General features: G+C 39.6%; 1 long non-coding RNA gene across 1 annotated transcript in view; it reads left to right on the forward strand.

Annotated features, from left to right (window-relative positions):
• The window catches only part of LOC120759669 (uncharacterized), a 69,611-nt gene that overhangs the window by 27,738 nt on the left and 14,867 nt on the right, over positions 1-27,006 (forward strand). The window contains exon 2 of the long non-coding RNA XR_005703212.2: positions 22,808-22,897. This is a non-coding gene — a long non-coding RNA (uncharacterized LOC120759669). The remainder of the gene's footprint in view (positions 1-22,807; positions 22,898-27,006) is intronic.

Raw genomic sequence — 27,006 nt, forward strand, 5'->3', positions numbered from 1 at the left:
AGGGACGCTCTCTGAAAAAAGTAATCAGTCAAATATAGAATTTAATACTCTACAGTGATTTGTTTAATTATTTGTAAATTGTTCTTCACCGTGTTTCCTGCACCAATACTTGGAATAAATCAGTAGTAGTAGTAAAAACCCAATACTTTTAAAAGAATATGCTATAGGTAAGATCAGATAATGCAGTGTTTGTCATCATTCATATGAAATTATGAATTATGTAGAAGAGAGAAGTTCTCACTGGAGGGTAGAAATTTTTCTTTCAATTACTTTGGTCAGGGATTGAAATTCAGCACTTACCGGAACCAATCATTATGTTGAAAAATCAATGATCCTATAATTTACAGATATTTAAGGTTCATTATTTGCTATTGGATAATTTTATTTCCATTGCTTTATAGTGTAAATTACAGCTGCTTCGGGGGTTTACAATGTTTTGGGGTTGCTAGGGCTTGGGGTTTTTTTTTCTTCGTCTCTTTGGCTTACCCTTTCTTTGAGGCACTTGTTTTGTTCTTGCTTTTCAGTTTTATGAGCAAAAAGAGGTAAAAAAGTAAAAACTTAATCATGGAGTAGCAAGTCTGAAGTCTGGTGATTAAAAGTTTGCACTGAGTTATTCTCAGAAAAGGAGAATTTTATGTGATCTGGTTAAATAACTCCAAGGACTCTGTTGAACAGGAACAGGTTTGTTCCCAAGATTTGTTGCCGTAAGACTGAGCACTCTTGGAACAGACAGTTCTGGTGCCTTTGCTGGGCAAAAATGAAACCCTTCAGATACCAGTTCTTAGAGTGCTGGCAATTTATCTGTGTGTCTCGTGGCTCAAAGGAGTGAAAATCTGTAAGCAAAAGGCTGATGGAGGGGGAAAGGGCACATTTCCAGCCACTGCTGCAAACCACATCAGCAAGGCTACACTTCACTTAGTGGAACATTGACGTGGCAAAGCCTTGTATTCCCCATGGACTGTCTGGATTCAACTCCAGGATGCAGAGATACAAATGTTCCATGTTCTCACAGGGTCCTCTGGGATATGTAAATTAAGGTTCTTTTCCATTAGGGGAATAAGGGCATAGTATTTCCTTTTTTTCCGATCTCCCACATATTATTTTTCGTGGTTTCATGCACGGGGGCATGATTAAAACTGTTGATATTTAAGGTATTCCTGACTAAATCTTGTATGTTCACGTGAATACAACAGGTCACGTTTCTCAGAATTATTTTTCGAGGTCCAACAAATATAGGCATCTGTCATGATAGACACTCAGATCACTTAGTTCACATTCCCAGGAACTGCAGGAGGCAACCACTTGTACCAAAACCTGCTAAGATAGGTGAGGTCCCAGGTTCAATGGAAATGGCACTTACCATTCATACTCAGGAACTGAAACAGTGAAAATAGGAAGGAAACAAGAAAGGCCACCAGGGCACACATAAAGCGCCTGTTTTGAAGAGCTGTCCAGTGTAGTTTATAGTGTCTGTATAAACAAGCAGATTCCTTCTCAGATTTGTGTGATAGACTGGATGTACCTAAACTTTGAAATAAGTATTTTAGCCTTGCTTTATCAGAGGTCTTTCTCTGCACCCGCTTTTCTTCCTTATCCTTTTCACCCCATACCTTTGAATATGTTGGCTGATTTTAGCTGTTTTGGAGAGGACTAGAGATCTTGGGAGAAATATGTTTATTTTGTTTTTTTCTTCTAATTAATTTTATTTTGTGAGATGGCAGATGGACCATGAGTGCCTCCACTGAAACCGGTGGAAACCCTTGGAAAGTTGCTTTATTTGATATGAGAGAAAATATATATGAAGTGAGACATTGGAGCCTGTATTAAATCATTGCTCACAGTATTTTTTTCTAATTCTTTCTGTCTGCTGTTGAAGGTGGATGGGTTGAACTTCTGGGGCAGTGGAGTTCATGACTCTTCAGATGATATTTGCATTCATTTAATTACGGTATTTTGCAGTCAACCCCGTGACTCTGGATTTCAGTTGTTGAATAGTTAATAGCATGTATGCTTAGGCACTCAAATTTATAATTTGGCTGTGCACAGAGAGAACTAGGGGATGCATGCTCAGATTCTTTAATAATAAATGTATTGGCTCTGATACACAATTTCTATTACAAATCAGATTAGGAAAAAGCTTTGGATGTTCTTGTTTTTAAAGTTTGGAGTTATGAAAAAATCTCTCAAGCTCTGAAATATGTCTTAATGAGACAAACCCTGGCAGAGACCAGTTTGGACCCTCCCTCTAGGCATGGAAGCTGTATGAAAACACAGCAGGGCATTTTTCTTTCATCAAACAATTTAGCAGCAGAGTTAAAGCAGCTGCAGCTGCCAGAGCTTCTGTTCCATGGGCAGCCCTGCTCACCAACAGGCCCATGTAACATCTGGGGGGTCTGGGAGGGTTTTTAGGCATTTATCCTTTTTATCTGGGGTATAAATGGTCCAAATCCTTGTAAATGTTTAATGTGTATGTAAGATGCCATGTTCTCTATTCAAGTAAGATAAAACTCTTGTAGACTATTTCATGTAGGAAATACTTCATTTAGTATCTTGCCAAAGAAAGCAATTGCTGGTTGCAAACAATAAAACATGCACATGGCTGTTTGCAATGATTTATTTAGCTTTCAGGGTATTGTAGACCTAAACAGAATGGGAAGTTGGGTGGGTGGTGGTGGTTTTTTGGGGGCGGGGGGTTTGTTTGTTTGTTTGTGGGTTTTTTTGTGGGTTTTTTTGTCTTTTTTTCTCACTTACTGGAGTCATCTTGACATTCAGAAGTCAAAGATTCTGGGAAGCAGTTGAAAGACTTGAGTATTGAGTCATGTGTGTAATTGTTGAAGATCAGATATACATCTGGGTGTATTTTGGACAGTGTTTGCAGCTCCTCAGAGAGCTAAAATCACAAAGAAGGTGTGAAATAGAGCCTGTCACTGCTGAAGACTCATCCCTTAGTTTGAAATATTCCAGAAGGTATTTGATGCAAGTAAGTTTATCTAGAGAGTAATTATTCTAAAGATCGAGTCCCAAACTTTTTGACATCAGTAAGGAGAAAATTCAGAATCCTGGGACAAATTGAAACAAAGAGTGAAAGGACTTAGCCAGCTTGTTGGCCTGGGCACTGACCTAAAGCATTGAGGCAGAGTTTATTTACAGCTACAGAATCCCATTGACAGTAGGATGCTTTACACAGAGTGCAAATAGGAGAATTTGTTAGAGTTGGTGACTGAGTAGAAAAATAATACATATATATTGTTTCTCTCATTAAAATGGTTTTCATTCAACACTAGCCATTGTTTTATTAGGGGCCCAAAATCTCCTCTACTTGGAAAGGAAACATGAAAACAGTTACAAGCTTCTTCTAGAGAAAGCATTTTCCTTAAAGCTTTTGTGTAAGATATGTGAGAGGCAGGTTCCCAAGGTTTTCCTGAGGGCTTTCAAAAGTCAGTAAAGAAATGCAGTAAATATATTACTGCACTCTTGTGACTGTATTTTTATTTGTGCAATATAATGTATTCCAGAGAAATATTACTGTAGAGGTAAGTTAAGGTTGCAAATTGAAGGTTCTAAAATTGAGGGCTGCCATACTGAAATGTCATTTTCCTGTGAAAGCTGTGCCAGGTGGAACCAGGCTTGGGAATGTGGCAGGATGTGTCACTGCTTGCTTTCCTGTGAGTGGGAATGCTTTAGCAGGTGCCAACTGAGGTTACATTCCTGTTTCCTGTTTTATAAACTCACGACTGGGCATTTAGCGTGTATTACTTCACCCAGCAGCATGACTTCAGTTAGAATATATTTTGTCCTCTGTTTGGAAGGCAGGAGTGATTTAGGAATATGTATATAAATATCAGTGCTGCTGGCACTTCAGAGAAGGCTGTCCCTGTGAAATGCAGGGGTAAGCCTGTGCTGATCTATGAATAGTGGAAAGTGATGTTCTTGCCAGCTAGTTTGTGGGTGAGTGATTTGCTGTGAACTTTTCAGGGTTTATAATGGTAATTTGTCTGAGTTAGGCAAATAAAAATATTGTTAAACTATCCCAAAATATTTAATTGAAATAAGAAATAAAGCCCCCTTAATGCAGATCCTTTGTTCACCTCTGCAGCTGACATTGGTTTGAATATATTGATAGCAGCAGAATCCCAGTTCTGGGGAACCTCACTGAGTTGCTTGGCCTCCAGATGCAGGTTTCTCTGCTCTGATTTGACTTCTTAAAGATTCATTCAGGATTCCATTTCTATCAGGAAAAGAAGTTCTAGTTAAAGACTCTCTTTTAGTTGTATTCAATAGTAAGCCAGGTGGTTTTGAGTAGGAATTTGTGCAGATGGCCTTGTATTTCCTGATCTTGCTCTTTGTGTATGTCTGTTTTCCACAGTCACACCTCTGTGATCACTATTCCACATTCAGTGTAGACAGGGCTTTCCTACACAACCCTGCAGCAAAGTGACCTGTGCACAATTGCTTCAGTTTCTGCACCTGCACAGAATAGATATTTATGATCCTTAATGAAGACATGAAGGGCTATTTTGCCTTCCATCCCTCAGTGCTCTCACCCAGGCAAATGGAAAACTTCCTCCTGTCAGACTGTGGATGAAAGAAAATTTAGGTTTTATGGCTCAGGAAGTACCTTTCTCACTGTCTATTCTCAGCTCATGAGTTTTCTTCTGCATTTTGTGCCTTTGGCATCCTCTTGACATATTTACAATTTTCTGCACAGTTGTGAGCATGAAATGCTAATGTGAAATGAAAGACAGATATGTTGGCAAAAATAGTGTATATTTGAGGTGAAAATCTAGATTATTATTAGGTGATACTATTTTTTTCTCTCCCGTTCAATGCTAGGCACATTCTCCAAGCTGCTGCCTGAAGTAGAAAGGCGGCAGCACGTGAAACTTCTGCAGGGGACAGAAGCTGGGAATGCAGAATAGTTGGTATTTAACTGGCAGTGCACTGCAGTGTGGTTACTCAGTGGCCTTTGTATTGATGCGTGCAAACCAATTATCTCTGCAGAGCTGTCATCCAAAGACACTACTGAAGCTGTTGTTGCCAAAATGTTGGTTAAAATCAGTATTGATGCATTCACACACACATTCACAAAACATAAAGAAGTACCTGCATCTAACAAACCACTGAAAAAATCTGCTTCTGGCCCCTCTCATGGATGGTTCAGCTGAGATTTTCAAAGGAATCCAGTGAACTTAGCTCTCAGGATTTGTGTCTAAGGGTAGCACAGTGCCCAATTCCTTTGACACCTTTTTATATGAGGAAAGTTTGGGACTGTTTCTGCTGTTTTCTGTAACTGTTCTGTGCTTGGAACTTGGTCTGCACTGCTGAGAGCAGCACTACAATGTGAGAAAGAGGGAGGAGTAGAACTAACCAAAACAAACAGATGTACTGGGCAATAACATCTACCACTATCTACTCTAATATATTCTCCTGATCTAAACAAAGGCTATCTAATTTTCTAATCGTGAACCAGATTTTGAGGCATTTTAGGCTGGGGGAAAAAGTTTTTATTTCAGCTTAAAAGCACCTGTCTGGTAAAGGAGGAGATATGAAAAAACGAGTTTGTTGAATTTCCAGCTGTTGCTCTTTAAAATAAGAAGCTTCAAGTGTCTTGAGGAACTGTAGGCTAAGAGTCCAAGGCAGGACATTTTACTTTCCAGTTCTGTTTGCTAGAACTTAGGTTTTTTTACCTTTGATTTCTTATCTCAAAACTAAAAAATTAATTATGTTTACAGCACCACCTTTGTGACCCCTCCAGGTGAGGAGTCAGGCTGGCTTCTGGTGCCATTACTGCCCCAGGCCATGGTGTAGCTGGAGCTGCTTATTTCACCTGCCCTTTTTCTCTCAAGTGTTACAGACCAACTCTTCATTCTGAGCGTGCTCTATTGCTAATAAGTATGTCAAAGTGTGTTGTTTAATCTAAAAACTGTGGAGTAGCATTTAACTTAATGTGCAATTACTATGTGGCAGTAAACGACATTTACATATTAAACATCAAAAAGTGATTTTGCCTGTAGCAAAGAGAACTAATCTTAATCATTTTTGGACTGCTCCTGCAATGCAGCGACCCAGCTTTATTGCTGGGATAATGACATTAACAACAGGATCTGGGTCCTGGAAGTTGGCAAGTTCTACAAAACATTATCACTTTCACCTTTGAACTTTTTATTAGTAGAAAATATTATTTTATTCTGTAGATGTGTTCTGTGTATTCCCCTGGATGATGCTGGGAGCATCGATCCCAGGGTGCTGTGCCTTGTATTGTTCCCAAATGCTGCAGTACCGGGGCTGCACCACAAATGTCCTCTTGTATTCAACTTGTGCTACATCAGCTCATCAGCTCTCCCCAAATGCACACAAAGAGCAGGGATGAAACGGTTGTGAGGAGTTTATGAGCACAGAAAAGGGCTCACTGATATGGCTGGCTCAACTCTTGATGTATTTTCTGAAGCTGTTGCCAGTGGTTTAAAAAGAGATCAGGAGTATTCAGCTGCCAGGGATATTCCGCATTTTCCACCTGTCTGTGCTTATCAGTGGGTACAGCTCCTGACCTCAGTGGCTGATGTCTTGTGAATTTTGTATTTTGGTGAGAAGCAATGCTTTTTGCCTAATCCAAATGCTATTTAATTCCCCCCCAAGGCTCATCAAGTGTTAGGAGCCCAAAGACTCATTCCAACACTGATAATTAACTGCCTGAAAATTGACATAGCCTTAAATTTTAAAACATATTTTATAACATTCGTAAACAACAGTTAGCAGGAAAAAAGGTAAAATTGTATGTGTCATTCTGTTTTCTCCCATACACAATTTGCAGTTCAAAGTGAATATATTTAAATGAACTCCCCTGCAGCTACTGTTTACAGTAGCCTTCCAAGACTGATGAAAGCTTTTAAATAATGTAGAGTATTACATGACTTGTTTTTCAAAACAGACGCACTGACTGTTTCAGAGTGAAAAGTCTGTGTTTCAGATTAGATGGATTGCAGACAGCTGCTGTGGTTACTGAATGTTACAGATGGAATGGAAAATAAATGTAGGGAGAAGACCAAGAAAATGAAGGATTCTTGAAAGTGCCTTATGTCTGAACAGCAGTAACTTAAAGGTGGATTAGGTTATCTCATATATCACCTTGATAGCTAAGGAAATCTCTCTCTCCCACAAAAAGAAAAAAAAAAAACCAACAAACCTAAACTCTGCTGTGTTATGAGTGTATTTTCTGGGAAGGGGCTGTGCTACTGCTGCTTGTATTCTCTTCCCCAAGTTCTGCTTGAGTTGTTACCCATGACCAGCATTTCTTGTCTGTGCTCCTTTATCAAGGAAAGCCTTAGGTGTCAATGTAATGAGGTTATTACAGAGTTTAGGATGCAGATGGACATTGCTGCATTAGATCAGACATTTGAGTCCTTGTAGCCAGGAGTTCCTTCTGATGCATTTGTAATGAATTAACTGCTGCTTTTGTGTGTGCATCTTGACAAGGTGCAAGATAAGCAGTGAGAAGACCGACCTGGCTTCATGCTGATGGCTCATCAGCCTCCTATCTATCCACCTGGGTTTGGATGGGTTTTGCATTTTAAACTAAGCCTTAGGCTGTCAAAATTGCACAGCTTGCACTGTGAAAGACTGCTTAAATTTAACATAAAGTATATCTACACAGACACTGGAATTACTGCCTTGTAAAAGGTGCAATCAGAAATGTAATTATATGTATTTATGGGATAATTAAGATAAAATTTTGTTTTACCTCCCCTCAGCCAGAGAATGAGTTATGCCCTGAGCAGAAAGCTCTACACCTCACAACTTCTAATTTCTTTTAATAAAAAGCTGTTATTCAAAACTAGGGGCTAGCTAGAATTCTCTAGATTCAGAATTGAAATTGGGCAGATAACATTTTACTCCCTCAAAAGTGAAATTACAGTGAACTAAGTTATTCATCACTGTATTTTAGTTATGATATCTTTATAAATCTGGTGTTCTGCAGAAGCAGAGTAAAAGAAATGAATCTTTATTCTTTGTATCACAGTGAGAGTTAATGAGAGGAAAATAAGTGTAGTTTCTTGCAAGAGGAAGCAACATTACTAAAATTTCCTTCCCTTAATTGGGGGGAAAGAAGTCTGATGAATATGCAGAAAATATCCATTTATCATAACATACACATTACAGAAGCTGGGAACAACATTCCTTTTTTTTCAAAAAAATTCAATGAAGGTTTAGAAATATGCTTCTCAGCAGGGCAAAGTAGCCTCTGTGGAACTCTATTCTCCAATGCTTTGGTTGTTTCCTTACTCCCTAATGTCAGAAATTGAAGAAGAAAAAAAAGAAAAATAAAATGGAAGCCTTGGGGCACACGAGTGTTAATCTGTACAGTCGAGAGGTGTCATGCGGGGGAGGAAATGGGTTATTCCATCTATGAATTATTCTGCTTCTGTTCCTTGAACACTGATATTTAAAACCAAACCTCCCCTGGTTGTTTATTATGTGAAACTGTACTTCATGACTGAATTTATGTATCTTTTGCAACCATGTTATGCACGTGAGTGAGCTGTAGGCTGTGCTTTCACAGCCTGCTCTCTGTTGGGGTGTCTGCACCGCTCAGCTTTGCCTCCCAACGTCCCTCCAGGCCTGTAGGAGTCAGTTTATGTCTTTCTAGGCTAGCAATAGCAGCATGGCAATAATTTGAGAGAGGTTGTGCAGAAAACATATCATAAAGATACTAAAGGAAGTAATAATATGCTCCTTCAGATATTCTCTCTTGGGCTATAGATTTTATGCTACCATAAGAGAAGGAGATAAGCCATCATCCCTTGTCCAAGAAACAAAAAAACCCCCTAACAGAATGTGTCCAAGGAAAAGGCATTCATTTGTTGGCTCCTTCAGTACAGTCATTTTAAAAATAAACTTAGTTTTTAAAAGAAAAGATTCCAAAAATAATATTGTTTATTATAGTATTTCTATATTATTAAATACATTCCTTATATTCAGATCTTAATGAACTGTGTAAGTAAAGTCAAGATGATGCATGTTTATGCATTTAGGTTTTGATGTACTTTCTGCATATTAAGCAAATGATAGAAGGGAGTGTGCACTATTCTGAGGCTGCATGTCTCTGTTCAACTGCTTCTTTCTTGTAAGAAAGCAAACATTGAAAGACATTTTTTCCATTACGCAGTACGTAATAGCCACGGTTTAAGAAACGTAATCCATAATTTTCAACTGTTCTACTGACATGCATAAGTAGTGGGGAAAACAGATCCTTGGGAGTTAAAAATTGAGTCATACAAGATAGATTTGTGTTTAATCTCAAGGAAATATCTTCCTTCCCAAGCAGAAGCTTCAGCCAAGAAAACTTGCATACAGGAAGTCTACTTGATTTTGTATTTGTTGGTTTGTGTAATATGATAACGCTTTAAGCTGAACAATTACACTTGTCCTGGGAGAAATGTCAGCAGGGGCCTAAAGCAGGAGAGCCTGTGGGAAGCCACTGTGCTACTCTTTCCTGGAACATCTGGGCTGGAGGATGATGTAAGAAAAAATGGGCTACAACTGCCATGGGCTCTCCCTGCTGCTCCTCCCTGTGCAATTGCTCAGCCTGAAGATTGTCTCTGGCACTTCATGCTCTCCTACCACCCCTCCATGTGCCCCCTTCGTGAAGGAAAAAGTGCAGAAGCAGCAGAAATAAGGCAATATTTCTCTGTACTGGTCAGTGTGCTCATGAAGGATGGATTCTTCTGGGCTTGATGCAGTCTTCCAGAAGACAACTCCAGAAATTTTCAGCAGTATGAACATCCAAACCTGCTTCCAATGCCTTGGGAAGGTGTGATGTGTGTTTAACTCTGCTGTCAGAGTAAACACCCCCTCGTTAGACTAAACTGCATCCCAGAATGGTCAGTAAAGAAGTTTGATCCTCTGCTAATGCTTTATATGCTGAATGAGGCATGCTCTCAAAAAGTGTTTCATGCCTCATTTACCACTAAGTGCACTTCCAAGGGCTTTTAAAGGATTGTCTTTCTCATCCATCCAACAGAATGACCCTGAGAATTGATTTCATTATCTAGGCAAGTTAGTTCTGTGCCTTGCTCTGGATTAACTGCAACTCTGGAGCTGGTAATGTGTTCCTAATTTGAAATAACGTTTTCACCTTGTGGTTTCTGAAGCCAATCAAATGAAAAACAGGAAACTGGCAGAAATCACCAGTGGGAAATATAGGAATTCCTCTGTGCATTAGCATTTTAGAACTACACTGAGATGGATAGCAATGACTGTAAAAATATTCATTTGCATCATGTAAGCATCCACTCCTTAACAAGTGGAAGCCAGTATATTGCATAAAAGACAGCATCATTGGACTGGGTTCTGAAAACTGTGTTTTAAAGGATTTTATCAAATCAGAAGGAAAAAGAGATTACAAAAATCCATACATTTCCACCTATATTTTTATTGACCGTGTCTGTAAGAAATTTGTACTAAAATATAATTTAAACTTCTCTAACACATCATATGATCTTTAGAAATTCAAATTCATATTAATCTTCATCCATTTAGTGAAGCTTGAGTACTGAGTTCATTGGAACTTTGTTCATTGGAACCAAGTGGTTTCCAGCATCCATCCATCCATACCAAAGTTGTGTTACTCTCATTCTTCTGAGTTTCTTTTGCCACATCACACTTGACATCAAAACAACAAAGTGAGCAGACAATGTTGTAATTCAGCACAATTGTCTGCAATGTTCTTATGTGTTAGATTGAGATATGTTGAACATTAAACCAAATTGATAAAAGATCAAATTAGGAATTCTTGAACACAGACTCCCAGGCAGAGTCTTGCATGTCCTGGTGCCCATTTTTTTCCACTGTGAGCGTCACCCAAAGGAGCAGAAGGGAAGCTAACTGGAAATAAGCTCATGCCGTTGGGAAAGCCCGGGCCATTGCTGACCTAAGCCTTGCAACCAGAAACCTACACAGATAATTAAAAAGGGGGTTGGTGGTCATTTTTTAACCACGAATAGCTCTGTTACTGTAACTGGAGGAGGAATAACCACAGTAAATATTAGGGGAAAGAAGATGGCTATTGCTTGTCCTGACCTTTCAGTACAGTTGTGCTTTCTAATTTTTGAAGTTTTAGTCAGAGAGATAAATATGCCATAATTTCTTGCCATTATATCACCAGGCTACAGAATTTCTTTTTAATTGAAAGCCTAGAGGATTTGAAAGAATTATCTTGATCATTATAGGAGAACTTCCCTACCTTTTTTATTTTTGCCAAGGGCATGCCTGTGGAAAACCAGGTCTTTGGTCTTTCAAGGGCAAAGATAAATTTGTATTTCTTTTGCAAAGGGCCTTCACTGGAAATCTGCCCTGTAGAGAATACTGACTGTAATGAAAGAAAGATCTTTGTATCTTTATTGTCCATAGCTCAAGATGATAATCTTATGTCGAAGAAAGTACAAGTCAAAATATATTCATCATATGCCTCTAGCATGTATAAAAACTATTATTTCAGAAGAGTTCTGCATCCTGAGCAAATCTGTGCTCAAATGGGATGAGACTGACTTTTGGCAAATATTTGAAGATGTCAAAGATTCATAAATTTGGGATTTAAGTTAGTTCTTTATAAAATAAAATTTGATTATATATCAGAGAGTGAGGGAAACATTTAATTAAAAAGGCACTTCCAGGCTTCAGGCTGCATGGACAAGTATCATCCTTAAAATATTCCATAGATCACGAAGCCACTTGAATCTGATGCTTAACAAAAATGAACACATTTTTCTGTCTAGTGTGATTCTATGTTCTTGCTACAAGCTTCTGTTTTGGCCTATTTTGGAAATTATTTTAGTGTAACGTTATAAATTGAGTTTTCGAATTGTGAAGTGTAAAGATTACTGATGACAGCCCTAGAACTGCCCTGGGTACAGTTCTATCTATGCTTTTACAGATTCCTATTTTGAACCTTCACTGATCTTAAGGGGAGTCCTTCAATTCAAAACTTTGTTTGGATGTCTAAAAATGGCACCAAGACTCTTGCACGTACCTAATGAATTTATTTGAAACACTGCACAGCATATCGTCTGTAACCTCTCACTGTCAGCACCTGCTAAACCTTTTCGAGTTTCATGGTAATTGCTTCTTGTTTTTTACAGCAATTTATAAACTGATGCATCAATGAAAGGGAGTGGGAGGCAAAGTCCCTGTTTTGTGACTCCAGCAAAGCGACAGCGCTCTTTGTTCTCCATCTAATGTGATCTGTCTTTAATAGCTCTAGTTAAATTATGATCAAGTTGAAGGAGGAGTTCAGCTCTTCAGAGTTAGAAGGGTCATCCCAGTGTGCTCCAGGCAGAGAAGTGCATTTCAATAATGTGTGAACAAAGCCCTGTCTTGCTGAAAAGGAAACACTGGCTTTTGTTCCAGCAGCGGTGAAAAATATATATTATGATTAAATATGTAAGTGTCTTTTCATTACTTGAATTTTCCTAGTTGTCTCTCCTTAATGTCAACTTCTGTAAAGTTTTGTTATTCATATAAACCAGATTTATACAATCTGTCATGCAAATATTATCTCACATAAGTTCAAAACAAATATATGTTTTGAGAAGTATGATTCTATATTTATTTATTAAAATAAAAATATTAAAACAGATTATGACTTCCTGAAGTCATAGTCTGTGACAGATGATGAAACAGAACCAAACTTTCAAGTGTGATCACAGTTCCTGCTCAGTCACTGTTTAAAGAGGCTCAGATGTTGCTTATTTAGCAAATTATCTTTTCTACTTTATAATCAAATATAGGGTTAAGAAAGATCTCTCCTACAGTAAGTGATTAATCTTTCTAAAGTATAATCCTGAAAAGCAGGAAAGCAACTTTTAAGTTTATTACTTATGACAAAAGCTTTTCCAAATGGGAATGAAGATTTCCCTTTCTTTGGGAAGAGTTTAAAAATGGAAGGTACCTCCCTGGTGCGACATATTCTGTAAAAACACTATTTCACATGAAAAGATTATAGCACTTTAAAAAAGTTATTTATATTATCTGAGCTGGAATTGTTAAGAAATTATAAAGGGAGGGATCTATCTAGTCCTGCTCATTGGACTCAGTCATATGGAACATTTTGGGTTGCTTACCCAGTTTGGAGAGCCAGTCCACAGGGCAGGGTAGTCATTGCTTGACTGGAAAAGTGCTATCAGAAAATTAGTTTTGTGAGCTTAGTAATACTGGCTTGTGCCTCTGACCTTAATTTCATTTGATGTGAAAGATGTAAATACTGGAGAAATACTAGAAAAGAGTAAAAGAAAGAAAAAGAAACACAGAGAGAAACCCCTCCAAAACTTAGAGCAATTTGTATGGCTTTTACCTACCTAAGTAAGAAGAGGGGAAATGTGAGGAGTTAAATACTGAAACCAGGCTGCCCAGGTGGAGGGTGGAAATGCTGCAGGTGTTGGGAATTTGAATGGACAAGATCATGAGAAACCAGACGGAGCTTTGCACTTGGCTTTGCTTTGATCTCAGGGTCAGGCTGGATGACTTCCAGAGATGGCTTTCGGTCTCAAGGGTACCGAGACTCTATGAAAGCAGGCACCAGTACTGGTGAAAATCTCACCTGCAGTTTGATTTTGGAGTTCAGTAGTACCAAATGAAGAGACTGCAGTCACCCAGAGCTGCTCGCAGTCACTCAGCAGCGTGCAGATCCGTGGTGTGACATGAGGAGCGCAGCACTCGCTGTGTGCACAGCTGTGGAGCTGTGTGTGCAATAACTGGGTTATCAGCTGGGGCATCAGTGCTCTAAAGACTGGCTGCAATGAGCTCTCAATGCAATTATCTGTTTGTGACCCACCTGAGCACTCTGCAAGAAAATCTACATGAAATACTCCCCATTAACTAGAAGGCATATCATGATCCAATTCACTTTTTCTTAGAGAGATAGGATTGGAAGCGGCTTGTTTCACAATTGAATGCAGCAGCCATTCAACAGAGGCAGAGGTTCATTAGTACTTTGCTAATTGGCAACAGTAAGTTTAAGGATCAAGAAAAGACTAGAAAGTAATGTATCTGAACTAGTTTCCTGACCTCATTCCTGCTGCTAGTTAATGTTAGACTCTGAAAATGCTGGCACCAAGTGAATAGTGTATAACCACTAGCTGTTAATTGCCAGAGGAGAAATGAGAGGTAGTGAACTTTGAAAGTCTTCAGCTTCACCCTTAAAAAAAGTCAAATCCTGTTGCCATGAAAGGCAATCTGATGAGTCTCTGTACTATCATTAAGGAATAGGAATTGATCAAAGGTTATAAACAAGGTTCCTTAGGGGTTTGTTGCACCATGGGCAAGCACAGCTAACACCTCTTCCTATCCAGCCTAGAAGGCCGCCTGTATTCCTGAAGACATCTGTTTTTCAAAGGCAGCTGTCAAATAGTTAAGCCAGTTAGTCTTTCTAACGATGCTTGTGTTTGAATTTCTTAGCTGCCCAGTAAATTGGAAAGAAAAATAACACTGAAAATCCATACACTTAAGCTATGTTTTCTTTGGTGGTCCCTGAAAGCCCTTGGAGCTGGGCTGGCCGAGCTGTTGGACGTGGAGGGCAGTTCCTGTCAGAAGCACGGCACAATCCTGTCTGTCGCCAGGGATGGAAGTGGGATCTGCCCCCACACAGCGTGTGCTGCCAGGCAGACAGACAGACAGACAGACATCCCTCTCTCTGTAGCACAGTCAGCTCTCGTCTCATTTAAACTAGATTCCTGGCCCCTCCTCTTCCAACTACCGAGGATTTGATTGTTATGCAGAATAACATAGGATTGAAAGAGTCTCTGGAGGTCATCAAGTCCAGCCCCTGCTTAAAGCAGAGCAGGGCCAGCTTTAAAATGAGGTCTGGTTCCTCAGGGTTTGCTTAGTAGAGACTGAAAGTCTCAAAAGCTCTTCGGAGCCTGATGGAGGCACACGGAAAAGAACAATGTCCTACACCGAGAGGGCATTACTATAAACTGCCTCTGCCGAAAGTCTCATCCAGTCAAGCACTCACTCCTGAAATGCTTGGGAGAGAGAACTGCTGGGAACGAGCTGTGGTGCTCTCTAGTGGCTCCAAAGTGGGAGGAGTTGTGTACAGCCGCCGAGCTGCCGGGGCTGGCTCTGGCGTCTGTGGGCAACGAAGGTGAAAAGGAGCTGAGTTGTATTTGGAAGCTGTGCGTGTGCGACTACAAAGTTTAACAATCTAAACACTCAGTGAAAGGCAACTTGGAATTCAGCGGCAATGTACCCCCGAAGGAAAGGGACACAGGTCACAGGTGGCCATAGAAAACACTGCAAATAAAACCTGCAAAGGTCGGGAGCCCTGGTGTAGCTGTGCTGTGGAGGGGGAAGTGCCAGTAGCTGTTCCGGCTCTCTGGGTGTGCCTGGCTGGGGCACAGAGAGCGCAGGGAGTGAGTGACAGCCACATGAGGTGGAGCTGAAGCAACAGCACGGATTTCAGGAAAACTCTGGAAAGTTGTGTTGAAATATATACCATGAAGCTAATCAATAATGTATTTCCCAACTGCTTTAGGCTATTGACACTGTGAAGGTTGAACTGTAAACTCCTGTCGCTGCTGCATTTCTTTCCACATAAGGCAGCTTTTATTCAAAGAATTTCGATCCATAGTAACAGCTCACTTTGCATTTTTAGAGGCTCTTCTGGCTGCATACTGGCCATAATAGCCAGCAAGTTACCTAGAAGTAACAACACAAACCTAACTCTTCTGTTACAAAGTAATTTGTACAAATTCCTTCCTTCAACTGCCATTAAAATCTGGCAGGGTGGGATGGCCTGATTTTGCTGGTGCTCTGACTCCCTGTAGTCTATCCCACATGTTACTTTGCAGGGGGTGGAATTTGGGAAGTGTCAGGGAAAAAATGGTACTTTGGAACTTCAGCCTGTCCTTATGCTTGGAGCAAAAGTTTGTTTCACAATCTCAAACCTTGCTCAGTTTAGTGAGCTCAGTAGGTTATGAGTATATGGGGACTTTCAGTTAAAATTTATATGTGTCTATTTATATGTTCTCTTAAAGAACTTTGCTCTGTGAAGTGCATGTGAATTCACTGGGATAGGGTACTGGGTTTAGACAGAGTGTAGGTTTCTTCTTGCTGCCCTTGCTGAAAACTCTTGTGCTGCCTGATAGCTGTGCAAATTTCAGCCCAAGTGAGACATTAACCTTACACTGTCCACTGTATTTCTCAACAACATAGGAACATCCTGACCCTCACTCATGGCAGAACTGTAGCCAGCAGTTGCCCAGCTAACACTCACCAGCAGGTTTAAGAGTGCTTTTGACACTGAACACTGGCCTGTAAGATCAGAAAACTTTCTCATTTGGCTCGTGGCTTCCATTATTTTCCAGGTGTTTTTCTTCTCCCCGTCATGCCAGTGTGCATGCAAACCTCCTGAACTTTATTCTGGATTTGTGAGCTGAGTGGAGCGTAGCTGGTTCTTAGTCATGACCATGGGGAGAAGGTTTATGGAACAGCACTGAGCACCATCTGTGCTTGTATGTAAAAAATGCATTAGGGTTTAAAATGTCAACAATAAATTAAGCCAGGTGCTCCAACATAAAAGGTTTACTGCTGTTCTCCAGTGAGAAATCTAATTATGATGTTTTACTTGGTAAAATGGTAGATGCTCATGTACAGTGTGCTCTCAGCCTTCTTAGTATTGATTTCTTCCTTTTCCCACAGTTTATCACGGAACGCTAATTTTCATCTATTTGTCTTACAAGTACAACAGTTACCCATCTTGATATTTGCACTGTCTTGTCCCTGTAGTATGAGATTTTCATGACTTTCCTGTCAGGTTTGCTGCAATCTCTTTTGTGATGGGTAAATCGTTCTCACATGCACTGTTCCCAAGCAACGCAGCTCTTCTGAGGCTGGGTTTCCCTGTGTCCCGAGGGAATGGGTGTTCCCAGAGACACAGTACTCCATTTGCCTCAGTCTGCGCTGTGCTGCTGAGACACAAGCTTGGCCATCATGTGAAGATGATCTCTTTTGCAGTGATGTGAGATGTTGCAGAAGAAAACTGGACGTTCTAAGACAAGTGGGACACTATAAATACTCGCTTGAAAGGGGTATCGGTGCATGTTTGGGTGAGATGTTAGCAAATCTTGACTGTAGAAAGAAAAGCCACAAGAAGGAGCTAGATGAACAGGTACAGCAGAAACCTTTAGTTGTGTTTTTGTATTCATGGAGATCTATGTAGATAAGTGATTGACTACATAACAAGTAGGAAAAGATACAATAGGGTCAGAAAAAACAGGTACTTTTGAGTTAACGCTGTTTGGCTGGGCATAATTTTAGTGGTATTATTGATCAGAAGCAAGAAAATAAAGTTGAGAAGCTTGAAGACATCTTTAACTGATCTTGGAGATTTCATAAAATGCCAGATAATGTTGGATGAATGAGGCTGCAAGTTTGTTGTGTTCATTTGGAAATGTTTGGGTAAAGAGAACCTGAAATGCCTGTGACCCAATGGCATTTGGGGCAGGAGCAGTGTCCTTGCGCCTGAAGGCAGCGCTGGTCTCATGGTGTGCTTACATGATGCACTGTTTGGATCTGCACATTGCCAGATGGAGTTAAAAATGAGTTGTCTGCCTGAACACTAGACTGCCTAGTTGTCAGCTTAGGCAAGCTGTGTATCTCATTCAATGTGATGAAGAGTTTTTGGAACAGAATCCTGTAGTAGAAAAGAAACTACGATGAGAGCTGTCAAGTCTTGCTGATTCAGTCTATGACAGGCAGTTTGCAAATGAAAAGGGAGATGAGATATCCTTATAATTCTACTATGTTCTCCAGTTGAGCTGCGTGACTGAATTCTGAGCTGCTCAAGTCACACTTTGTCCTTTAAAATCAAGCATGGATGAGGCAGAGTGCTAGGGTCAAATGAAAGGCCATGGAAATTGTGTTCATAAGAAAACAAAGTTTTCAAGCTTTAACAGAAAGTTTTTCTAGAGAAAATAGCAAAAATAAAAAGAGGCCTCCAGATGAGTGGTTGACATTAAAATGCATTTTCTCGCTTTCTGAGTGCAGTACAGAACTGCTGAAGTATTAAATACCAAAGTCACTGCAAGTGTGAGGGGAGCCCTCTGCAGTGCTGTCACCTGTCACAGGCCACACAGAACAAAGGGCCACCTCTGACCAGCAGTAAAAAGAAAGGAACCTCTGCAGGTGATAAGTAATGGATTTCTTTGCAGAGATTTTGAAACACCACTGACTAAACCTCTGATCGTCTCTAGCTGAGCATGGAATTGTGCAGCAACCCCCAAACCTATAATGTATAAACTGTACATGAAAATCCCTAAGGCATTTAGCAGAAAGCCAGCTCATTTATTCATTGCGGCAGCTGTCACACCAACCTGTACTTGGTGTGAGTTGCTTGGTTGTTTTGATATTGTTAATGTTTTATATTTGAGAAGTTGTTTGACATTAGCATAGCAGAAAGTAACTCACTTCAGTTTATCCTTTTTCTGCAGGATATAAATTATGTTTAGCTGCAATGAACTTTTTGAGGAACCCTGTGACTTGATGTGAGTTTCTGAAATGTGCTGCATGGATGATGGAAAGCTGATTGTAAAAGTCACATAAAAGGCGTAATTGTTTTCTGCATTTAAAAGAACCCAAACCTATGCCAAGGTGTTGCCTTTTCAAATAGAATATGTTTATATTCCTGCCCTGTTTTCCTGTTCATTTGTGAAACTCCCAGATGGAACAACAGTTGTACATAAGTTTATAAATTGAATCCTGCCCCTGCATCACTCCAAACCACTCTTATTCCTTGGCTCGTCAGAAATGTAATTCATGCACCTATAAAAGACAGGCCTGATGTGGCTCAGCTTGAAGTGTGTAGGCTGAAAGCAGTGGCATCATGAAGGGTGAGTCAAATCAAACTGATCTTTTTGTGTGTTTAATACTGACATACCCTCCCCAGGCGCTCGTGTCTGTGCTGTGCTGGAGTGCTGCAAGTCAAGAGAGTCGTGGATTTCTCCCAGAAGCTCTTTCATGCTCTGTGTATAAAGCATGGGAGAGGATAACGTCCCAACCTCTGATGGGGTTAATTGTTAGGATGATCCCAGAATGTATCATAAGGTTAAATATCTGAACTAGTATCGAAAGTCTAATACTTTAGTTTAGAAACTAATAGTTGTGAAATAGGGATAGAAAAAATCAGATATCACATTTTAGATGGGCAGTGTTTTTTCACATTAGATATCTACATCCACCTACATTCTCCTCCAAAGATGAAAAAGCATTGATTAGATGTTTTTCTGACGACAAGTCTAGCAGCACACTTTCATGCTAACTCTAAGTGCTGCTCTAAGACATTTTCAGAAAACTGTGAAATCTTTGAATATATTACTAAATCACAGTGGTTATGTTTACAGTGTAAATTCCAGTTAACTTGACATTATGCCCTTCTTGACAGTTGGCTGACAATAGAACTTACCTGCAATTACTTCTGACAGTGGTGTCAGCTGATTGATATACTTTTTGGAACTTTTTTTGGAACACTTGATCAAAGAAATCCCATTAAGATCATTAGATACAACATTTGCAGCCCCAAACCAAACTCACCGAAATGTAAAATTTGTTATTTAAATGCACGATCCTTGTCTCACTTTGGTTTACAGTTTTTAACCTCCTGTGACATACAGTAACACTGTGCTCTGGTAACAGATATTCCCTTGCTAGAAACCTAATGAAGAAAGATGGGCTTGCAAAATTGCAAACTAAACTTGAACAAATTACCAACTAACTGAAAGTAGTCAACTTCCAGTTTTTGCATCTAATTCATCAGAGTTTTACAACTTCCTTAAGCCTAATCGTGCTTACCTGATTTCTTTTCCACACTTGCTCAGGATTATTAATATTAAATACTCTCAGCATCAATGGGATTTTAAATATGGAGCAGAACCTATGTCCCACTAGACTCTGTATCCAAATTTTTAACCAGTGTCTAATAGATTTTATTTCTATTTATTTTTTATGAAACTTTTTATTATTAATAGTGTTCTCAAAATAAGCTAATGAACTGTAATAGATTTGCATAATTATGAAGACTGATAATTTATTCATGGCCATGGCAGACAGAATGAAGGATTGGCATTAATTCTGCAAGCAGCTCGCTGAGAATACACACTGCTCTGCACTCTGTTTTGGGGCTTTCAGTGGAACAAAAATAGAGGAAAATTCCTCTTAGTGGATGCATCCTACTTGAAATGCTTTGTAAAATAGTCCCGAAGTACTTCTGAAATTGAAACTGTATAGATTTGATTTAACAACTGTTGAAACATAAGAAAGTGTATCCTACCAGGTGGTGTGTTCTGGGTGCTGGTGACTAGGGCAGAAATAATTTTTTCACTGTTGAAAAATACCTTTTCACCCCATTCAGAGCAAACCTGTGTGTCTGCAGCTCTGCAGTGAGGATATGAAGGCAAATGCAGCACACAATGAGCAATTTGTCATCTGAAACTGTGCTAACTTTTATGTTCTTGCATCAGTTAATAGGTAGGACTGAATAAACAGACATTTCAGGGGCCTTCAGGAAGGGCATGGATCCAATGGCACTGAACTGAAAATAATAATGTTTTGCTTCTTTTTTCCACCTTCCTTCTAAGCATTGGATAAACATCAGCGTTCACATCCTCCCCATATTATCAAAGGAAGGCCAACAGTTTATAGGAGCCAGTGCTCTCAGCCAATGCAGCCCTCACTGCTGAGTACAGATTGCCCTGTGCCCACTGCTCAGACAACATGGCCAGAATTTGAAATTAAACACTGTTATTTTCTAAAGAAGAGATATAAAGCCATGAATTCTCAGCAACTGTGTGTCCTAATAAATACATGAAATATTCCCTATCCAGGAGGTTGACACCTGAAATATGTAATCTGTGGTTAGAGCTCATGTTTTGGGAGGACACATGTTCCATGTCAGGTAATTTCACTTTGAGCTGTTGTTCAGCGAGACACATTTAGTGGTTGGAATGAATCTAAGTTATGGCCTGAAATTTGCTGTGTGTGAACATTTATGTGTGACCTTTCTGCTCATACATCTTCTAGAGCAGCACTGAGAATAGGAAGAGGCTTGCTCTAAGACCTATTGTATTTCAGATTTACAGCGTGTGCAGTGCTGGGATTTGCTCAGCAATAAACAACTGGGCAAACTGAAACAGAGATGCTTAATGTGCTGAGAAAACATAATGATAAAGAGTGTGGTGTATGGGGAACTTTCATCTTGATGATAGCTAGAAATGTGCAGGAGAAAGCAATTTTCATCCTTTGTTAGAGAAAATGAAGCTGCAAATTTAGACTCTGAAACTGAACAGGATTACTTCAGAGATGTTCAACTCAGGAATTATTTTCCAGGCTGCACAAGAAAAAACAGAGGCAGTGACAAGAGTAGTGGCTTTTGTTGTTGTAATTCTTGGTACCAATATGTCCAAAGATATTACTAGAAGTTGCTTTTGTTTGTTTGTTTGTTTTAACAAAGTAAGTAGTGATCTTTGGGAAAAATCTGGATTTCCTTTTCAATATGACATGTTACAGATGATAACTGGAGACTGTGTTAACTGTCATTTTAATCTGTACCTAATATAGAGGTAAGTTACATTCCTTGCTAAATTCACATTTTGCAGGTACAAGTGGTATAAGCCACAGCTGCAGCTTTGCCTTCAAGTCAGATGAAATGGTCATTCTCTCTCTCTCTCTCTTTTTTTTTTTTTTTTTTTTTTTTTAATTGCTTCAAGGTCTACCTGAAATCTTTCAGTTACAAAAGAAAATAATATTCTGACCTATTTCTCCACCCCCTTCAATGTCAGCATTTGTGCATCTCCAGATAGGTGCTGCACAGTCTTTCAGTACTGAAAGAGCTCCAGAAGCAGAATAACCTGCAGAGACTAAAGTGGAGCTGGGAATATTTGTGGGTTTTCTTTTCCACTTCACAGGAGCCCCTCCTCTCAGAGTTATGCTGGTTCTAATCTGAGGTTGTTCAAGGGCCTTGAACATGTACGGTTTAAATTGTTTTGTTTAATAATACTGTGGCACACTGTTTCATTTTTCTTGCTAATAAATATATATAAAAATAAATATAATCATAATAAAAAGATTAAGCTGATCAGAGTAATATTAAATGAGAAGACCTTGGGGACTGCTGGACCAAAGTGGCTGCAGTCCTGCTGCTCTAACACAGGATTTGTGTGTCTGAGCACTGAATTGGAGAGAAATGTGTCCTGGTTCTGACTGGGGCAGAGTTAACTTTCCTCCTCATAGCTGGTGGAGTGCTGGGGAAGCACAGGAAGCTTCCTGTGTTTAGTTCTTTCCAGGAGGCAACGAGAAGAGGGAAGTAGCTGCATATGTTCAGTGTTGAATGTGATGGGAAGAGTTCACACAGTAATGTTCATACATTGGAGGCAGGAGCTCTATACCAAAATGAGAAGACAGTTTAAATTTGGAAAGGTTTAGATTTTTTTTTAATTATTATTTTAATTATAAAGGCCACTTCATTATCAGTATTATGCAAGAGGGCTTTCTTTAAGTTCATGTCACATGGCAAAATGTTACTGGCTCCAAACATGTCAAGAACAGCTCACTCTTTGCGGGGTAGTACAGGCTCAATATTGTTAAAAATGTGAGAGGGAGCTGACCCAGAACTGAATTGTGAAGACTTAATCAGTCTAAGACCAAAAAAGTAACTGACAGAATATGTGCCTTTCTGCCTTTTTAAAGAAATCTGCCTCTCTTTCTTTGGTTTTATTTTCATTTCTTTGTGGACAACAAGGGAATTTACTCATCCCTTCTATTCCAGGTGCTCCTTTCTTCCTCAACTGTTCCTGAAAAACAAATTGACAAAAGGAATCAAAACAAGTCTCCAAATTAGATTCTTCTGTACTTGGAGGTAAGCACCAACAGTGTAGTCCATCATGATACTGATTTTGTTTGGAGGTTGACTCTCAACCCAAACATCTGCTTGGTTTAAGCTGTCTTCCTCTTCCATCCATGGGGTAATAATTTAGCAGCAGAAAAACCTGACATAAAGAAAATAAGAAAGGTTTTCAGAAGGGCTGAAGCTGCTATGCTTTGGATTAAATTTCCTTTGTTTTCACAGTTTTTGGGAAATTTGAAATTTGATACTTAGGAAAACAAGGTTTTGAGGTAAACTCCAGAGTTAAAAAACCATCCCAGATACAGTCAGATATTCTCAGGAATGTCCAATAAATGATAGATACTAGTTACAATTTCTGTTATAAACTTGAGGATTAGAGAATAGACTGTCAGTAACCCCAGGTTTGGTTTGTGTGAGGTTGGTTGACCCTGTCTGCTATAATCATGGCACTATGTACAGATGTTATCACTGCTCTGTGAACTATTTGAACTTGCTTAATGACATCAATTAATCACATTAGTGCTTTAATGCCCTTGAATGACATCTTTCAACTTGCAGAAACTGTGTTACGGATTTTGTTGAAGTAGGAAATATTTTTATGTTATTTTCTCCTTAGCTACCCTTTTAACCTTCTCGAGCAATTTAGAGTATACATCTTGTGATAACTCAATTTCCTGTCTTAATTGCACATCGTTACTTCCCGAGACGGGGTGAGCATGCTGAAAATACCGATTTTCCACTTCAGTCTCCTGTTTGGAGAGGAATGGGGCTTTGAGGGGTGGGCTTGGGAAGAGCTCTAAACAGACAAGGGAGGCAGGAGAAGCGTAGTAAAATGTAGTCCTAGTTTTTCAACTTCCTTTTCCAGAAAGAGATGCTATGGGGTGTCTTGTGAAATATTTTTGAGTTCTGGAAAGGTGTTAGTTTGACAGTCCATAAATATGAGAGCATTTTTGGGTGCACTGAGAGCGCTTGCTTTATGCCTGCCCTCTGACAATCACTTCAAAGCTACAAGGAGGTATCCAATGGACGATAATTTTGCTGACACACAGATAAAGATCAATATTGGTGAACTATCAAGTTCAAGTTAATTTTACAGAAGTCCTCAAGTATCAGTAACCCACCTGTCATGGATACAGTCAACCTGAACAGAGGTTTTAGTGGTAAAATGGATGAATACAATGTACTCAGTTGCTCTCTCTCCCTACTTGGTGCTGATTTTGTCTTATGCTGAAAATGGTCAAAATAGATCAAAATCCTCCATTCCATTTGAATTTGATGGTTATTTGAAACATTTTATCATAGTCTTAATAAGGAAAGTCCCAAGATTATTCACTAATCCTTTTTTTATTTCCTGCTTTTGCTTCCTTCCTAAGTGAAGACAGTATTCTCTTCTGGTTTTTTGGTGCAGTTTTTCAGTGCTGGTTTTCTTTGTTGCCCATTTTGTCTGCTGTAGTCAGCTCTTGTCTTTGTGCCTTATGGGGCCCTATATTTGCAGTGCTTCATTATGGCAGGAATTTTTTATTTGGTTTGCTTTCTGGTTTTTTTTGCTTTTTTCCCTTCCTTTCTTTCAACATGCACTCAGTAGTCAAACTTTGGTTCATGGTGTTGGCTTTGGAGCATGTTACCTGAGCAGAAAAAAATATCGAAACAAAGAAAATGGAGGTGATTCTTTGAAAAAAAAAAAATATTCAGGAGGTTAGGAGACAGGCTTCCTCAAGCCCTCTCCTGGGTGTCTGTTCACTAGGAAAATGTGGTCTGCAGGATTGTTTGTACATCCCACATGAAACTGTGTGTTTTGTCCTGTATTTTCTGCTGAATGAAGAGCCAATGTCTACTAAAAGGCTCTTGGAAATCCCATTGTAAAGAGAAAATGTCTATTCTCTGAGCAAATAGAAGTAATCGTGTCATCCCTGAGCTTATGATTTTTCTCATTTTTGCTGTTCTAAAAATATTCATGGAGGCTGTACAGACAAGGGGGGGTAAATAGATAAATCTAAGTGGATCAAGTCTAACTGTGATCAGGTGATTGCAGTGCTTGGATGATATCCTCTGCCAAAGGAAATTAATTTTTATTGACATTTACACATGATCTCGGCACAGAACCTTTTGCCCTCATTTCAGGTGCCTGCTGTAAACCGATGGTACACTGAAACAAAACATATTTAGAAACAAATGTATGTGACAAAAGCCCAGAGTAAACATTTAGTAAAATGAAATGATTTGCTATTTGAGCTTGGAGTTTAGCAGCTGAACATGTGAGTTTGTTTGTAAGGATTGTGGCCAGCCAAGAGTCTCAACACTTCAGGATGAACATCCACTGAGCCAGTCTGGGCTCTAATGGCCTCAGAGGATGAGCTTTTGCTATGAGCTTCAGCCCTTAGGGGAAAAGTGAGATTTGGGTGAGACTCTTCTACCTTTAAGTGTGGGTATCTACATTTAATCTCAGCATCTTCATTCCCTGCATAAATCGTGGACAGGCTTCCTCTCATCTCATCTGAAAGCTGACATCTAAAACACCTGAGGTGAGTACCAGGCTTCTGTTCGTGAAATTCAAAGGGAATCAAGATGACCAGCTTGCTAGAAGGTGTCCAAGTGTGTGGGAGAAACCTGTGCCAAGAGTCTAAAATAAAAAGGGGGTCAAGAAATTGAATTTAATTAACTTAAAGTTAGTGGCTGAATATCTGGGAATTCAGGTCCATTTCTAAGCAGAATTAATCCTGGCAGTAAGTGTAACTGTGTGGCTGTTGGAGAGCTGAAGGGAAGGGTACGCAAGTCTGTGCTAAATAGAAGACAGGAGTGCTTTCAGTTCCCCTGTCTGCATTTGTTTGTCTCTGTTCTGTGTCCACAAGGTGAAAAATGAAGTAAACTGGGTAGGAAGTGCTGGCTTGCCAGATCTTCTGGTTACCTCTAAGGAGAAGGTGTTGAGTTTGAAATGTTTTGGAATGGAGCAGAATGCATGGTACATCTGCCATTGGTTCGTGTTTTAAAACACCTTCCAAGTTTTGTTTCAGGTGATGAAGATGTAGCTTAGAGTAATGTTTGATTTGAAATCATTTATGCAATAACTTGTCCCAGCAGTTATTGTAAAGAAGCAAAAATTCCCCAAGTGGCACAAGCCAGCAGAATAGGATATTTTCCTTATGGGTAGTTTGGGTTATTTAGGTCTCCCCAAATGAAACACACAGTGTTATTAAATAACTCTACATTAAGTCAATTGGTAAAATTCCCACTGAATCAAGGTTCACCGTGTTCAAATGACTCCAGACAAGCAGGGAGGACACACTGGCTGTGCAGTCTGATCTGGAATTGCTTCATCTTATGGCTTGGATAATGAGATATTGATTTTCACAGAGCAGGTCATGTTCAAGAAAAAAATGAGAGACTCAGTTGCAATTACAAAAGTCATTTACAATTGAAAGTGGAGAAAGGTTTACTTTCTGGATAGTAGATGATATATTTTAGCCAAGTCTTTCTCACAGTTGTCAGGATTTGGTACAAAGAAAAATAAAACTGAAAACAAAAAGACACTATCAAATATATATGCTCCTGTTTTCAGAAGTGGTACTTAAAAGATGTCTTCTAACTATTTTGCAGGAAAGATAAACGGAGTCTGTTAAATGCTTAATGTCTCACAGCTCCAGCTGTAAGTCACAGGGACTTTGCACAAAATCCTAGCAATGCTCTCTGTTTCAGCAGCTCTGAGCAATCTTTTCAGCTGACCTACGACGGCAGAAACAGCAGAAAACATAACCTTCAAGATGCTCTTTTCTTATTACAAGCATAACATTATTCATTCCTAAACTCTGTTGTCTACTCTCACTAAAATCAAACTCTCTCTCCTTAGGCAGGGACCTTTGTCATCCTTTCTTGGGATTTGATGGATGAGGGCAGAGAGCCTGCAGGAGAGCTGTGAGGCTCCAGGCTGAGGTAGTGTGGGATCCTGCTGTACTGGGGCTGCCAGGGATGGAATTCTCTCCCCATTAGCTGTTGTCGAGCCATTTCTTTGCGTTGTGATGCAAACAGTGTCAGCAACACATCAAGGGTTTAGGATTGCTGAACAGTGCTTCCACAGTGGTGCACTTCTGTGTTTCCCTTCTGTCCTCCCCAGGGAATTCTAGAAT

This window comes from Hirundo rustica, chromosome 15 (assembly GCF_015227805.2).
Source record: "Hirundo rustica isolate bHirRus1 chromosome 15, bHirRus1.pri.v3, whole genome shotgun sequence".
NCBI lineage: Eukaryota > Metazoa > Chordata > Aves > Passeriformes > Hirundinidae > Hirundo > Hirundo rustica.